This window comes from Archocentrus centrarchus, chromosome 11 (genome assembly GCF_007364275.1).
Source record: "Archocentrus centrarchus isolate MPI-CPG fArcCen1 chromosome 11, fArcCen1, whole genome shotgun sequence".
In the NCBI taxonomy this organism is placed as follows: Eukaryota; Metazoa; Chordata; class Actinopteri; order Cichliformes; family Cichlidae; genus Archocentrus; species Archocentrus centrarchus.
In genome coordinates, this window is record NC_044356.1 from 25,099,881 (window position 1) to 25,117,677 (window position 17,797).

Sequence of the window (17,797 nt, forward strand, 5' to 3'; positions counted from 1 at the left end):
GTTCCCCTTTCAAAATAAAAGTTCACGGAACCTAAACCAGTTTTTTATCATTTCATCGCAACACGGAAATAAGCAACTGTTTGTATGAAATGTACAAAGAAGAAAATATTATTTGATAAAAATAAAAATATAATATTGTGAACCACTTTACAAGTCGCCACTTATAACTGTAGTAAAAGGCTATAATTTTGCTGTAATTTGTGAAATGAAACCAACATAACCGCTATCAAACAGGTGGTACCATCAAAGATCGGACACTAGATGGGATCAGTTCACTATGAATCGCTGGCCAGGCTGTCAAACTGGGTTTCAATAGTGTTACACTGGAAAATCCAGTGTGCCAAAATGTAATAACTAAATACGTCATTAAACATTTAATTAAGTAGTAAAAAAATATATAAATAAGAATACAAATAAGTAATTCACACTACACACTATACATAGAATAATATAATAATTTACATTGTGCATAATTGTCCAGTTTAGGGTTCAGAGTTGAGCAGAAGGATGGCTTGTGAATAAAAGCTCTTCTTCAACCTTTCAGTCTTAGTCCTCAGGCAGTGGTAACGCCAGCCTGAGGAGATGCTGTCTGGCCTTCTTCACATTGACCTTAATGTGATGAGTCCAGGACAGGTGGTCCCGTGAGGTTGTCACTCCCAGCTATTTGAAAGTGTCCACTCTTTCCACCTCAGCACGCCTGATGGGAAGTGGATGGTAGTCCCTATGCTGCTTCCTGCTGAAGTCCACGATCAGTTCCTTTGTTTTGCTGACATTAAGCAGAATTTGGTTCTCCCGGCACCACTACTCCAAGCGGGAGACCTCCCTCCTGTAGGCTGTCTCTTCATTGTGGGAGATTAGTCCCACAACAGCTGTGTCGTCAGCAAACTTTATGATGACGTTGGACTCTGATGTGGCCTCGCAGTCGTGGGTGTACAGCAAGTACAGCAGAGGGCTGAGCACACAGCCCTGGGGGGATCTGGTGTTGAGGGTGAGGGAGGATGAGGTGAGGTGACCCACTCGTACCACCTGTGGTCTGCTGGTCAGGAAGCTGTGAACCCACCTGCACAGGGATGGGCCCAGGCCCAGGTCCAGCAGCTTAGAGACCAGCCTGGAGGGAACTATGGTGTTGAATGCTGAGCTGTAATCTACAAACAGCACTCTCACATAGTTCCCCTTACCGGTGTCCACATGGGAAAGGGTCTTGTGGAGGAGGAAGGTTATGGCATCATCTGTGGATCTGTTTGGCTGGTATGCAAACTGTAGTGGGTTGAGGGTGGTGGGCAGTGACGAGGTGATGAGTCTCTAAAACATTTCATCGCCACAGAGGTGAGCACTATGGGCCATTTATTTAAAGATTTATTTATTTATTTCATTTTGGCACTCCCATCGGCAGCCCACTACTGGCCTGCGTGGGGGTCCAGACCAGTAGTGGGCTGCCGATGGGAGACAAATTTTAAACCACAGCAGTGGCAATGAGAGAGAGACCTGACCTCCCTAAGAGGGGCCACCTGATTCCACTCACTCCTATTGCAAATGGTGTTCATGATTCAGTTTAAACAAACCTAATGACTGATGCCAGTCCATGAAAAATGAAGAGGCGTTATCCTTCTGGGAGTAGAAAGAAGAAAAAAGATGAGAAAAGAAAAACAGCAAGACATTGGTGAGTGGAGCATTTAATGGTTAAATATAATGCAAAATAACTAAATAGTGCATCATAATTCCCACCAGCATCACGTCCTACTGAGAAAAGATCGGCACAGCCCCAGCTTGAGTGTCCAGTGAGACCTGTGTAGTCCCAGGCACTGGTGCCCCAACAGCCAGAGCCTTTAGAGGGTCTGAACCAGAGCCAGAACCCAAGAAGCCTGTAACTGTCATTCCTGAGCCGCCTGCCTGGCCTCCAGAGGGGCTGCATTGCCACTGCTGGCCAAGCGCCCTGCTTTGGCCAGCTGCTCACAGAGCCTCGGGCTCTGCCACCAACTGCCAGGCTTCTGTCCTGCCTTACCATCGCTGACCTCGAGCCAGGCCTCCAGAGAAACTCTGCTTCCTTCATCTTCTCCTGAGGGTTACTCACCTCCTTCATTATTGGCCCCCACCATGTCCTCTTGACAAGCTCCACCTCCACTGTTGGCTGCCAGTGCATTTTCCAGAGAAGTCCCTTCTTCCTGATCTGCCTCCCGGTGGAAGGTGTATACAGATTTTAGAGCAACATATGCTCTTAACCAGACGTCTTTTTCAGGGAAGATCTTACATATTTCAGATGATGCTTAACCGCATACTGCATCTATTACAACATAGCATCTATTACAACATAGCTTCATAGTAGCAGAGTTTGAGTGCAGAACTGGCCTACCTGCAGTCCAGAGGTTTCAACAACTAAAAACATTTGAAGCATCATGAAATGAAAAATACAGCAAACATGACTCATGACTGTTGATCACCTAGAATCTTTCCTATATTGGAGCATCAGGGCAGGGTTTAGGACAGTATTCCTCTCCCAAAAATCCAGCAGCTGCTCTCTTCAGTTCCCAGATATTTACAGACTGTTGTTAAAAGAAAAAGGGATGCTACACAGCAGTAAACAAGGCCCTGTCACAGCTTATTTGAGATGTGCTGCTGCCTTAAAATTCAAAATAACATTTTTTTCTCAGTTTAAAATGTTAGATTTAACTCATTGTCATTGTGCACACAATGAAATGATTGTTCCAGAACACTCATCCAGAGACGAGCATCTGCAGTCACGCAGCCAGAGACCGGCGCTACTGTTAGGCAATGTGGTTTAAGTGTCATGCCCAAGGACTCAACGCAGCACACGGACAGGGGCCCGAACAGGCAACCCTCCAGCTGCAAGGCAAGCGCCTACCCACTGCTCCACTGCCACTGCCGAATTTGATATGTTTCCTAAATTCTGTTGCAAATAAAATGCGGGTTTATTATGACATTTACAAAGCATTGCACACAGCATACCAACTTTTAGGAATTGGGGTCGTATTTATCTAGCCTCCCTCTCTACCATTATATATATATATATATATATATATATATATATATATATATATATATATATATATATATATATATATATATCTACACTACTTACTATATTTGAATTACTGTGCAGAGGTTTGGAGCAATACTAATCAATGCTTACTATCATCATTATCCATTTTGCAAAAAAGGGCCATAAGGATAATCCATAAAACTGGATATATAGAGATCATACAAATCTGCTATTCTTAAAATCAAAAAAATTCACTGATCTGGTTGATTTTCATCCTGCATGAGTTATGTATGTGTTATGTGCAGGGGGGAACGGTTCAAGCAAATCAGGCAGACAGCAGCTTAAAAAAGGCAACCAATGAGTAGGTGAAAAGCATGCCATTTATTAAAAAACTAAAACATTAAAAACACGGCAAACTCAGAAAATCCCCTTTGTACAGTCTCCACCTCCCTATGGTAATTGCAACAATCAGTTTGTTTTTATTTTCTTCACCACACTTAGGAAGTCCATTGTTGCTTTCTCCCATGGCCATCGGGGTGTCACCTCTGCCGGTTCTCCTCTTTCCTTTGGTTTGAGTCCATTCTTTTTCTGTTTCCCAGTGTGTCCTCTCTGCAGCCCCGTGTTGCTGCTTTCTCCTCTGCTTGCTCCTCCAGTCTTTATAAAAATGCCCCAGCAGGTGTTGCCCATTCCCCTGATGGATGTGGCAGGAAGTAAAAACCAAACAATAAAAGCATGCAATACAAATATTTATTATAAAAAATATTAAATATTTACAAATATTTATTAAACCTACAAAACATTAAAATCACTTCTGCCACATCACACATAAAGCAATAAACAATCTACTTTCTAAAAGTATTCTAAAATTATTAAGTGATATTAGGTGATGGGTGATACAATTTAAGAAGGAAATTAAACTTAGAACATCCCTGCATCGGTATGACACTGAGACATTTTTGCATCTTTTTCTGCAGAGTGAAGCTGTGAACTGAAGCAATATCCCAGCAGTTTAAAAAGTGGTACAAAAATATGGTTATTGCGCGATACAATGCAACCAGTAAACCAGCTCATTGGGTTGTGTAATCCTTTTCAAGCTTTCAAGAATATGTCTCATGTTTCTAAAAGAAATCCAACCAATGTGCAGTGATGGGTTAGCCTCCAACAGTAACTATGGTACAATAAACTGTTACAGTATTTGTTATTTATTTTATTGTTTGAGAGGTTGTGTCCACTGTATGGATCACTCTATCCATGAATGCACTTTTTTCACTTCTGCAGAGATTTTAGCAGCACAATAGAAATAATTTCAACTAAAATAAATTAGTAATAAATTAGTGAAGTAACCATAGATGTACGATGTGTAAAGTTTGTACTGTAAAAAAAAAACTCAACAGGAACGGTGGCAGAACAAAAGCTGGAAAAACAGCTGAATTACATTCATCAGCATAAGAACACAATTTGGTAAGCCCTCCTTTAACCTGTTGCAGATTTGACCCATTTTTTTCAGCTTTTTGTTTTCTGCCATGCTCCTGACCCTGTTTTATCAGTACAGTGTGTCCTATCAGCTGATATCAGTATATTCACCCATTATCAGGGTATCGCAACATGAGATGGGCGACATTTGGAGTGAGTGTGTGAGAAACATCATCTGCATGAGTCTCACCTGTCGATCAGTGGAACATTTCCACAGCAGTTAGAGGAAAAGTTTATTTGACGGTATTACTGATCTCTTGTTAACTGTATATTTATCAGAAATATGGACCACTAAATACAACTGGAGCAACTTTTTAAGGTATACATTACATGTGGGGAGCAGTGAATCAATAGCAGACTGATAATAATTTGTGTGTTCATCACAGTAGACACAGCATCCTTCACGTTACACTAATTTCTTTCCATTGCTAAAAATAAAATGATGCTGAAGATCATTTCTAATGTCTTAATTTATCTAGCACTGCCTCATATTCTGATCAAATTACCTCCACAAGCTCAATGCCTACATTCTCACTTGTAAATTCTTCCAATCTGGAAGAAATTATTCATCAGTTAAAGTCTTTCTTTACTCTATCTCATTCCTATCAAACTGTTCAAATCTTTATTTCATTGCTTTATAAATCACTGACTAAATATTATAAACAGCTCTCTGCAGACCACTAAGCCTGTGAAGTCTAACTTTCTTAAAAGTCATTTTAATTTCAATTTCCTATATTTTTACTTCAAAAAAGTTTGTTTTTTTCCGCCTATTTTTTAAACTCAGTTTAAGTGTCTATACTTTAGAAATGACTTCAAGAAATGCATGTCTCTTATCTGATCAATTCAGGAAAAGTTAGAAGTTTTCATATTAAAAAGATCTTCTCACTAGATATTGTAGACTTTACAGCACCTGCATGCTATACACCTCCCTATATGATATTATAGATCTATTTCTAATCTTTCTTTGCTCAGCACAACATCTGAACAACTTGTTTGTAAACAACCCCATGAATACCTTTAAACTCACCGTGTTCAAAATAGATACCACTCAGGTTTCAGAACCAATCACAGAACAGAAACAACTTTTATTAAAGTCAACAGTGACCTGAAGATCAACAGTGACTCAGCGTTTCAGCCTCAGTTCAGCTCGATTTCACTGCTGCCTTCGACACTGTCGATCATCAGGTCGGGTTCTTGATCGGTTCTCATCAAATCTAGAGGACAAAAGTTTCTGTTTCACTTAATATTTTTAGATCTGTAGAAGTAAAAATTCAATGAGGGCTTCATCAAGTGTCTGTCTTTGGTCCATTACTCTTTAACCTTTACATGCTCCTGCTTGGTAAGATCATAGAGAATCATATGTCCTACCATTCTTATGCAGATGATACACAGCTGTACTTATCACTTTCCTCTGATGATCTAAGCCCTGTTCACATACTAATGAGCTGTACTGATGGCATTTGCTGCTGATGTCAACCCTTCTCTGAAACACAGTGAGCATGTCAGAAACCTTGGCATCATTTTGGACAGTGATCTCAGTTTATAATCATGTTAACAACGTCACCAAAACTGCTTTCTGTCACTTAAAGAAATACATCAAAAAATAGAAAATCTTTATCTCAAATGGACTGAGAAATTGGCTCATGCATTCATATCAACCAGGTTAGACACTTTAGACAATCTATTTGCAGGATTAACCAAATTACCAGTAAGACAATTTCAAGTCATTCTTGAATACAGCAGTCCTTACAGGTATGTGGAAATTTGAACATATTACCCCAGTATTGAAGTCATTTCACTGCCTTGAGCCCAACATAGAATTACCTTTAAATTCCTTAAATTAATTCAAAGGTCACCAACTTTCTGCAGAGTCAGTCGCTACAGACCTCCAAACTTCATGTGGCCTTCAGATGAGCTCAAAAACAGTGCGTAGAGAGCTTCATGGAATGGGTTTCCATGGCCCAGCAGCTGCATCCAAGTCTTACATGACCAAGTTCAATGCAAAGTGTTGGATGCAGTGGTGTAAAGCACACCGCCACTGGACCCAAGGGCTTCTCCATCTGGCAATCTGATGGAAAAGTCTGGGTTTGGTGATTGTCAGGAGAACAGTACTTGTCTGACTGCATTGTGCCAAGTGGTGGAGGGGAGATTATGGAAATCTTAATGCTTCAGCATTCCAAGACATTTTGGACAATTTCATGCTCCTGACTTTGTGGGAACAGTTTGGGGATGGTCCCTTCCTGTTCCAACATGACTGCACACCGGTGCACAAAGTAAGGTCCATAAAGACATGGATGAGTGAGTATAAACCTTATGGATTAAGAGTGGGATGTCAGTCGAGTTCATATGCAAGTTTAGGATGAATGAATACTTTTAGCAATATAGTGTATACATGTGTGCGTGTGTTTAACTTGTATATTATTTATTTATTTCTTCTTCTTCTTTTTAAAAACCTGTCCTGTCCAGAAGCTTAAGAAAACAGAATTATAGTCTGCATGCTGTGTTGAGCCAGCCACAGTTTGCCAAGAGGATCCTCTTGCTAATCTTTTTTTTTTTCAATTTTCAGATTCTTTCTTTATTTTATTATTGGTATAGGTATTATAAAGTTTGCCTATACCAGAGCTTACAGGTAGGAAAGAAGTGACAGAAGGACAAATGTGTGTATTTTTTCTTTGTAACTTTGTTTTGTTGGTTTTACTGCCTTAAGGTATTGTAGACCTACATAACCTTTATGTTTTTATCTTTTATGTTAAGCATATTGCTGGAGGTCTATGAAGCTCATTGTTAAAAGTTTATTTTGAAAGGGAAAAGAGGCAAAAGTATCCACTGTGAACTATGCCATGCACCACAGTATTTATAAATTCATTAATTTGCAATGCCCATTTCAGATGGGCCCATGAATTGCATCTACAGTACATACAAACATGAACTCAGCAACAAATACAGACTGAAAAGGAAAGTAGACAGAGTAATTTAATGAGCAGCATATCATAACTACATGGCTGATCCTTCTTCATTCTAGCATGTATAAAATAACCAGCACTGCAGATGAGCATTTTTTGCTCACTCCAGTTGCTGAAGGTCAAACTTTGTTTGTCCGCTGCCTCAAGCTGAGACTGCAGCAGGCTGTGCATTAACAAATATTGCATTTATTTATTTTGTCAAACTGATATGGGCTCTGCTGGTCTATAAAAACAAGGAGCATCAGACAAGGAGTGCAGAAGCAAAGTGTCTCAACACAGGTAAGCCTTCACATCTCGTTTTGGACATTTTTCATTTCTTCAAAATGGATCTTGTTCTTAGATCACTGCTGCTCTGAATCTGCCTTCTTTACAGCACAATTGCTACTGCTATAACAGCTCATGCTGCTAATACTGATACTGATACTAGTAGTGGTAGTGGTAGTACTTCCATTATTACTGGTACAACTACTATTATAGGTCCTCTTGCTGTCACTTAAACTGGCTACAGGTGTTATCAGACAAAATCACTGAGAACCATCTCTGCACTACCACAGTCTGTTAGTGTGTAGACACATCATCTACTATTTCATAATTAAAAAAAAAACAAACTTACAAACACTGCCATGAGACATAAGCTTGCTGTTTTTCCTCTTCCACAGTGTCCTGTGAAATCATGGCCTCCATCCTTCCTCTCCTACTGCTGGTCTTGTGCAGTCTCAATGTGGCCCATTGTGGCCTGAGGGTGAAAAACCTGTATGCCAGAGGTCTTCGCCCTGACCAGAACAGTAGCGCAGATGGATATGTTGAGATGTCCTGTGGCTCTTCATATGTGAAAACTAGAGTCAACGAGAACAACCCAAACCCATCGTGGACTGAAGAGCTGTCCTATTCTAGAGCCGTGTCTGGTGACCGCCTGGAGTTTAGGGTTTATGACAAAGATGTGCTCTTTGATGACCTGCTGGGGTTCTGTAGTCACAGTATCCAGAAGGGAAGTTATAGTTATTCCTGCCATCTTGAAAAAGGTGGAGTTTTCTATTTCTCCTACACCCTCAGCTAAGAAAGTCATTATGCTTTTTCTACAGCAGACTAGCTGCAAATGATTCTCTGTGCCAACTCTATAATTCATCACTGCAGATTCCAGAAAAACACCCCAAAATAAATTTACAAAGCGTGCTTTTGTCACAATGTATTCTATTTTACCCAGCTTCTAACTGTCATTAAAAAAATCAAATAAACTGCAATGCAACAACCAAAGTTTATACTGTGTGTTCTTTCATTTACCATGAATCACCCAGATAACACAAATCAATGAGCAGCAAGCAGGTAATGACTATATGACTGCTCCTATTGCATGCTTTCATTTTGCCCAACTTTTTTTTTAAGGAAATAAAAGCCATAATTAACTTTGTGAGAAATTTTAGTCAGTGTGTCAGCAGCTGTATGAATCAATTTATACAGTGTCAAACCTAAAACAACGTGTTGTGAGAAAAAACTGAGACAGCCTTCTCTTAGATGCTCCTGGGAGTCTGACCAGTTGCTCCTGTGGATGCTCTGGTTAACTCTGGTTAACTCCACCTACCTGCTGCTTGTTCCTAACACAGGGACAAACAAGCAGGTAGGATGACGCCACATAACAGTAAAGACACACTACAAACTCCGTGCTTACAGCGCTGACGTGAAAGGTCTTCAGTTCAATTCAGTTTTATTTACATAGCACCAAATCCCAGCAAACAGTTGCCTCAAGGAAAGATACTACTTTTTAAAGAACATACCCAAAATGTTTAAAAGTTACTGCCATATCCAAATCATAGGTTAATGGAATGGACTTTGAATTGGATGGATATAAAGTTAACTGTGTAAATAGATGGAAAGTAGGTGGAAATTTTGAAAATTGTAGTTGATAACATATTAGAATGTATAACAACTGAAATTTGTAAAGAAAGAATGAAAAATGTAATAATCAGCTGTCTATTTAGAGCCCCAGGCTCCAGCATTCAAGTATTTAATGGCTGGATAGAAGAAATGATCTTAAAATTAAATCGAAGTTATTTTTATCTTTTTTTTTTTTTTAAATCACCAGACCAAGCAGAACTACACCTCATTGTGCCCCCTTAATTGACAACATTTGCACTAATTACATTGAAAACAACACAGTTAATTGACTAACAATCAATGACATCACTGACCACCTACCAGTTTTTGCAGTTTATGACATCAACTACAAGAGAAATCAGCCAGAGTAACAATTAAGATAGAGACATGTGAGGACAGAGGAAACCGTGAATGCATTTAAGAATGACCTATTAATTCAGAACTGGGATAATATATACAAAGAAATTGATACTGGCAATGCATATGACACATTTTTAAGAATATTCATGGCATTGTATGATAAAAAATTGTGCAATAAAGTATAACAGAAAGCAAAAATATACAGATTTGCCATGGATTACAAAGGCTTTACAAAATGCATGTAAAAAAAAAACACTGTACAGGGAATTCATAAAACAAAAGGGACAGGACATGAAAAATTCAAAAATAAGTTTACCAATATTATACAGGTATGTAAAAAAGAGTGCTACAGTAAAATATTAAACAATAACAAAAACAACATTAAGGGAATATGGGATATAATAAATAGTATTATTAAAAATAGTTATCCTCAATATTTTATTGATAATTATATCATAAAGACCAGTAATGCTGAAGTGGTCAATCACTTTAATAATTATTTTGTAAGCGTTGGACCAAATCTGGCAGAATATATTCCTACGCCGATGCCATCTGCAGACGTAATGTTCCGTACAGTGGAGTGGAGTAAATGAAATAATCGACATTATAAATACATGTAAATACACAACATCAGCTGATTGGAACAATATTCACATGAAAATTGTTAAAGTCATGGAAGGGATCTCAGAACCACTTGCATATATCTGCAGTTTATTTTAGCTCAGTAAAGTTCCAAACTAAATGAAAATAGCTAAAATTTTGCCGCTGCATAAAACTGGGGATAAACACCACTTCACAAATTACAGGTTTGTTTCTCTACCACCACAATTCTCTGAAATCCTATAAAGACTATAAAGCATAAATTACTCCGCAACAGTCTATATACATTCAAATCAAACAGCTCAACATCACTGGCATTAATTGAATCAAATCAGGAAATTACATAATAGTATAAACTGGAAAGATATGGGATTGGCGGGGTGGGGGTGGGTGGGGGTATTGCACTGGGTGAAAAATTATTTAATTGACACAAAACAATTTGTGAAGTCTGGAGAATATTAATCATCATTCTTGGGCATTGCATGTGACGTCCCCCAGGCTTTTGTACTAGGTCAAGCTATTTATTATTTATATAAATGTATATAATTATTTGCAGATGCAGATGATTTTTTTGTTATGGGGGAATCTAAAGGAACTACTGGATTTTATTGATTTTAAATGAATGAATATCTTAATTTTTCACACATTGGGGAAATTACAGTTAACAGAACACCCATCCAATAAATACAAACAACAGAACAACAGGGGAGACAGGTGTCCGAGGTCATGCAGCTGTTTTACCAGCGCTACCTTTCGCAGGAAAACAGAAAGAGATACAGTAGGATAGATAGGTTAAAAAAAGAAAAACATCTCGTACTGTGTTCATTATGAGCACCTTACAAGATTCCAAAAAACACCTAAGCAAAGCTACACTACTTACTATATTTGAATTACTGTGCAGAGGTTTGGAGCAATACTTAATGCTTACTATCATCATTATCCTGCTATTCTTAAAATCAAAAATATTCACTGATCTGGTTGATTTTCATCCTGCATGAGTTATGTATGTGTTATGTGCAGGGGGGGGGAACGGTTCAAGCAAATCAGGCAGACAGCAGCTTAAAAAAGGCAACCAATGAGTAGGTGAAAAGCATGCCATTTATTAAAAAACTAAAACATTAAAAACACGGCAAACTCAGAAAATCCCCTTTGTACAGTCTCCACCTCCCTATGGTAATTGCAACAATCAGTTTGTTTTTATTTTCTTTGCCACACTTAGGAAGTCCATTGTTGCTTTCTCCCATGGCCATCGGGGTGTCACCTCTGCCGGTTCTCCTCTTTCCTTTGGTTTGAGTCCATTCTTTTTCTGTTTCCCAGTGTGTCCTCTCTGCAGCCCCGTGTTGCTGCTTTCTCCTCTGCTTGCTCCTCCAGTCTTTATAAAAATGCCCCAGCAGGTGTTGGCCATTCCCCTGATGGATGTGGCAGGAAGTAAAAACCAAACAATAAAAGCATGCGATACAAATATTTATTATAAAAAATATTAAATATTTACAAATATTTATTAAACCTACAAAACATTAAAATCACTTCTGCCACATCACACATAAAGCAATAAACAATCTACTTTCTAAAAGTATTCTAAAATTATTAAGTGATATTAAGTGATGGGTGATACAATTTAAGAAGGGAATTAAACTTAGAACATCCCTGCATCGGTATGACACTGAGACATTTTTGCATCTTTTTCTGCAGAGTGAAGCTGTGAACTGAAGCAATATCCCAGCAGTTTAAAAAGTGGTACAAAAATATGGTTATTGCGCGATACAATGCAACCAGTAAACCAGCTCATTGGGTTGTGTAATCCTTTTCAAGCTTTCAAGAATATGTCTCATGTTTCTAAAAGAAATCCAACCAATGTGCAGTGATGGGTTAGCCTCCAACAGTAACTATGGTACAATAAACTGTTACAGTATTTGTTATTTATTTTATTGTTTGAGAGGTTGTGTCCACTGTATGGATCACTCTATCCATGAATGCACTTTTTTCACTTCTGCAGAGATTTTAGCAGCACAATAGAAATAATTTCAACTAAAATAAATTAGTAATAATTAAGTGAAGTAACCATAGATGTACGATGTGTAAAGTTTGTACTGTAAAAAAAAAAACTCAACAGGAACGGTGGCAGAACAAAAGCTGGAAAAACAGCTGAATTACATTCATCAGCATAAGAACACAATTTGGTAAGCCCTCCTTTAACCTGTTGCAGATTTGACCCATTTTTTTCAGCTTTTTGTAATCGTTTTCTGCCATGCTCCTGACCCTGTTTTATCAGTACAGTGTGTCCTATCAGCTGATATCAGTATATTCACCCATTATCAGGGTATCGCAACATGAGATGGGCGACATTTGGAGTGAGTGTGTGAGAAACATCATCTGCATGAGTCTCACCTGTCGATCAGTGGAACATTTCCACAGCAGTTAGAGGAAAAGTTTATTTGACGGTATTACTGATCTCTTGTTAACTGTATATTTATCAGAAATATGGACCACTAAATACAACTGGAGCAACTTTTTAAGGTATACATTACATGTGGGGAGCAGTGAATCAATAGCAGACTGATAATAATTTGTGTGTTCATCACAGTAGACACAGCATCCTTCACGTTACACTTATTTCTTTCCATTGCTAAAAATAAAATGATGCTGACGATCATTTCTAATGTCTTAATTTATCTAGCACTGCCTCATATTCTGATCAAATTACCTCCACAAGCTCAATGCCTACATTCTCACTTGTAAATTCTTCCAATCTGGAAGAAATTATTCATCAGTTAAAGTCTTTCTTTACTCTATCTCATTCCTATCAAACTGTTCAAATCTTTATTTCATTGCTTTATAAATCACTGACTAAATATTATAAACAGCTCTCTGCAGACCACTAAGCCTGTGAAGTCTAACTTTCTTAAAAGTCATTTTAATTTCAATTTCCTATATTTTTACTTCAAAAAAGTTTGGTTTTTTTCCCTATTTTTTAAACTCAGTTTAAGTGTCTATACTTTAGACATGACTTCAAGAAATGCATGTCTCTTATCTGATCAATTCAGGAAAAGTTAGAAGTTTTCATATTAAAAAGATCTTCTCACTAGATATTGTAGACTTTACAGCACCTGCATGCTATACACCTCCCTATATGATATTATAGATCTATTTCTAATCTTTCTTTGCTCAGCACAACATCTGAACAACTTGTTTGTAAACAACCCCATGAATACCTTTAAACTCACCGTGTTCAAAATAGATACCACTCAGGTTTCAGAACCAATCACAGAACAGAAACAACTTTTATCAAAGTCAACAGTGACCTGAAGATCAACAGTGACTCAGCGTTTCAGCCTCAGTTCAGCTCGATTTCACTGCTGCCTTCAACACTGTCGATCATCAGGTCGGGTTCTTGATCGGTTCTCATCAAATCTAGAGGACAAAAGTTTCTGTTTCACTTAATATTTTTAGATCTGTAGAAGTAAAAATTCAATGAGGGCTTCATCAAGTGTCTGTCTTTGGTCCATTACTCTTTAACCTTTACATGCTCCTGCTTGGTAAGATCATAGAGAATCATATGTCCTACCATTCTTATGCAGATGATACACAGCTGTACTTATCGCTTTCCTCTGATGATCTAAGCCCTGTTCACATACTAATGAGCTGTACTGATGGCATTTGCTGCTGATGTCAACCCTTCTCTGAAACACAGTGAGCATGTCAGAAACCTTGGCATCATTTTGGACAGTGATCTCAGTTTATAATCATGTTAACAACGTCACCAAAACTGCTTTCTGTCACTTAAAGAAATACATCAAAAAATAGAAAATCTTTATCTCAAATGGACTGAGAAATTGGCTCATGCATTCATATCAACCAGGTTAGACACTTTAGACAATCTATTTGCAGGATTAACCAAATTACCAGTAAGACAATTTCAAGTCATTCTTGAATACAGCAGTCCTTACAGGTATGTGGAAATTTGAACATATTACCCCAGTATTGAAGTCATTTCACTGCCTTGAGCCCAACATAGAATTACCTTTAAATTCCTTAAATTAATTCAAAGGTCACCAACTTTCTGCAGAGTCAGTCGCTACAGACCTCCAAACTTCATGTGGCCTTCAGATGAGCTCAAAAACAGTGCGTAGAGAGCTTCATGGAATGGGTTTCCATGGCCCAGCAGCTGCATCCAAGTCTTACATGACCAAGTTCAATGCAAAGTGTTGGATGCAGTGGTGTAAAGCACACCGCCACTGGACCCAAGGGCTTCTCCATCTGGCAATCTGATGGAAAAGTCTGGGTTTGGTGATTGTCAGGAGAACAGTACTTGTCTGACTGCATTGTGCCAAGTGGTGGAGGGGAGATTATGGAAATCTTAATGCTTCAGCATTCCAAGACATTTTGGACAATTTCATGCTCCTGACTTTGTGGGAACAGTTTGGGGATGGTCCCTTCCTGTTCCAACATGACTGCACACCGGTGCACAAAGTAAGGTCCATAAAGACATGGATGAGTGAGTATAAACCTTATGGATTAAGAGTGGGATGTCAGTCGAGTTCATATGCAAGTTTAGGATGAATGAATACTTTTAGCAATATAGTGTATACATGTGTGCGTGTGTTTAACTTGTATATTATTTATTTATTTCTTCTTCTTCTTTTTAAAAACCTGTCCTGTCCAGAAGCTTAAGAAAACAGAATTATAGTCTGCATGCTGTGTTGAGCCAGCCACAGTTTGCCAAGAGGATCCTCTTGCTAATCTTTTTTTTTTTTCAATTTTCAGATTCTTTCTTTATTTTATTATTGGTATAGGTATTATAAAGTTTGCCTATACCAGAGCTTACAGGTAGGAAAGAAGTGACAGAAGGACAAATGTGTGTATTTTTTCTTTGTAACTTTGTTTTGTTGGTTTTACTGCCTTAAGGTATTGTAGACCTACATAACCTTTATGTTTTTATCTTTTATGTTAAGCATATTGCTGGAGGTCTATGAAGCTCATTGTTAAAAGTTTATTTTGAAAGGGAAAAGAGGCAAAAGTATCCACTGTGAACTATGCCATGCACCACAGTATTTATAAATTCATTAATTTGCAATGCCCATTTCAGATGGGCCCATGAATTGCATCTACAGTACATACAAACATGAACTCAGCAACAAATACAGACTGAAAAGGAAAGTAGACAGAGTAATTTAATGAGCAGTATATCATAACTACATGGCTGATCCTTCTTCATTCTAGCATGTATAAAATAACCAGCACTGCAGATGAGCATTTTTGCTCACTCCAGTTGCTGAAGGTCAAACTTTGTTTGTCCGCTGCCTCAAGCTGAGACTGCAGCAGGCTGTGCATTAACAAATATTGCATTTATTTATTTTGTCAAACTGATATGGGCTCTGCTGGTCTATAAAAACAAGGAGCATCAGACAAGGAGTGCAGAAGCAAAGTGTCTCAACACAGGTAAGCCTTCACATCTCGTTTTGGACATTTTTCATTTCTTCAAAATGGATCTTGTTCTTAGATCACTGCTGCTCTGAATCTGCCTTCTTTACAGCACAATTGCTACTGCTATAACAGCTCATGCTGCTAATACTGATACTGATACTAGTAGTGGTAGTACTTCCATTATTACTGGTACAACTACTACTATAGGTCCTCTTGCTGTCACTTAAACTGGCTACAGGTGTTATCAGACAAAATCACTGAGAACCATCTCTGCACTACCACAGTCTGTTAGTGTGTAGACACATCATCTACTATTTCATAATTAAAAAAAAACAAACTTACAAACACTGCCATGAGACATAAGCTTGCTGTTTTTCCTCTTCCACAGTGTCCTGTGAAATCATGGCCTCCATCCTTCCTCTCCTACTGCTGGTCTTGTGCAGTCTCAATGTGGCCCATTGTGGCCTGAGGGTGAAAAACCTGTATGCCAGAGGTCTTCGCCCTGACCAGAACAGTAGCGCAGATGGATATGTTGAGATGTCCTGTGGCTCTTCATATGTGAAAACTAGAGTCAACGAGAACAACCCAAACCCATCGTGGACTGAAGAGCTGTCCTATTCTAGAGCCGTGTCTGGTGACCGCCTGGAGTTTAGGGTTTATGACAAAGATGTGCTCTTTGATGACCTGCTGGGGTTCTGTAGTCACAGTATCCAGAAGGGAAGTTATAGTTATTCCTGCCATCTTGAAAAAGGTGGAGTTTTCTATTTCTCCTACACCCTCAGCTAAGAAAGTCATTATGCTTTTTCTACAGCAGACTAGCTGCAAATGATTCTCTGTGCCAACTCTATAATTCATCACTGCAGATTCCAGAAAAACACCCCAAAATAAATTTACAAAGCGTGCTTTTGTCACAATGTATTCTATTTTACCCAGCTTCTAACTGTCATTAAAAAAATCAAATAGACTGCAATGCAACAACCAAAGTTTATACTGTGTGTTCTTTCATTTACCATGAATCACCCAGATAACACAAATCAATGAGCAGCAAGCAGGTAATGACTATATGACTGCTCCTATTGCATGCTTTCATTTTGGATGCATGCTTTCCTGTGGATGCTCTGGTTAACTCTGGTTAACTCCACCTACCTGCTGCTTGTTCCTAACAGAGGGACAAACAAGCAGGTAGGATGGTAAATGGACTAGCTCTTATATAGCGCTTTTCTACTCAGTCAGAGCACTCAAAGCGCTTACACAACATGTTTACATTTACCCATGCACTCACATTCATACAAGCACTTCCATGTTTATACTAAGCTAAGTGCTTTTAATTAACTAGCATTCACACACATTCATACTCCGACAGGACGGTCGGAGAGCAACTTGGGGTTAAGTATCTTGCCCAAGGATACATTGGCATGTAGCCTGGAGTAGCCAGGAATCGAACCGCTGACCTTCCGATCAGTAGGTGACCTGCTCTACCTACTGAGCTACAGCCACCCCCACAGGATGACGCCACATAACAGTAAAGACACACTACAAACTCCGTGCTTACAGCGCTGACGTGAAAGGTCTTCAATTCAATTCAGTTTTATTTACATAGCACCAAATCCCAACAAACAGTTGCCTCAAGGCACTTTATAATTGTAATGTAAAGACCCTACAATAATTACAGGTATATGAACAAGAACAATGAGAATAAAACAAATAAATCATCCACATTTACAGTAGCAAGCTACATTAAACACACAGGATTTCTCCTTTATAGTACCCTTCTACATACGCATTGATACACCATTGTACTATTGGTGCTAATATGATTCTACTAATGCCACTTGTACTTCTGGTGTAGCATCACGTCCCCTTTTAATATTCACATGTAACTGGAGCGCAGTGGCTTTGTAAATGCTTATAGGTCTAAAATGATATTTAAACTGTGGTGAAATTAGTCTCTAAAATGAGCAGATGGTCCAACCGCATAAAACAAAAAATCTATAAGAGCAGACCTCTTACACAGAATTGTAATTAAAAATGCACACAATCACATTACTGTAGAAATTGCATTTTGAAATCTCTAAAATGTTGTTCCAAAGATATCTGCATTATCCTC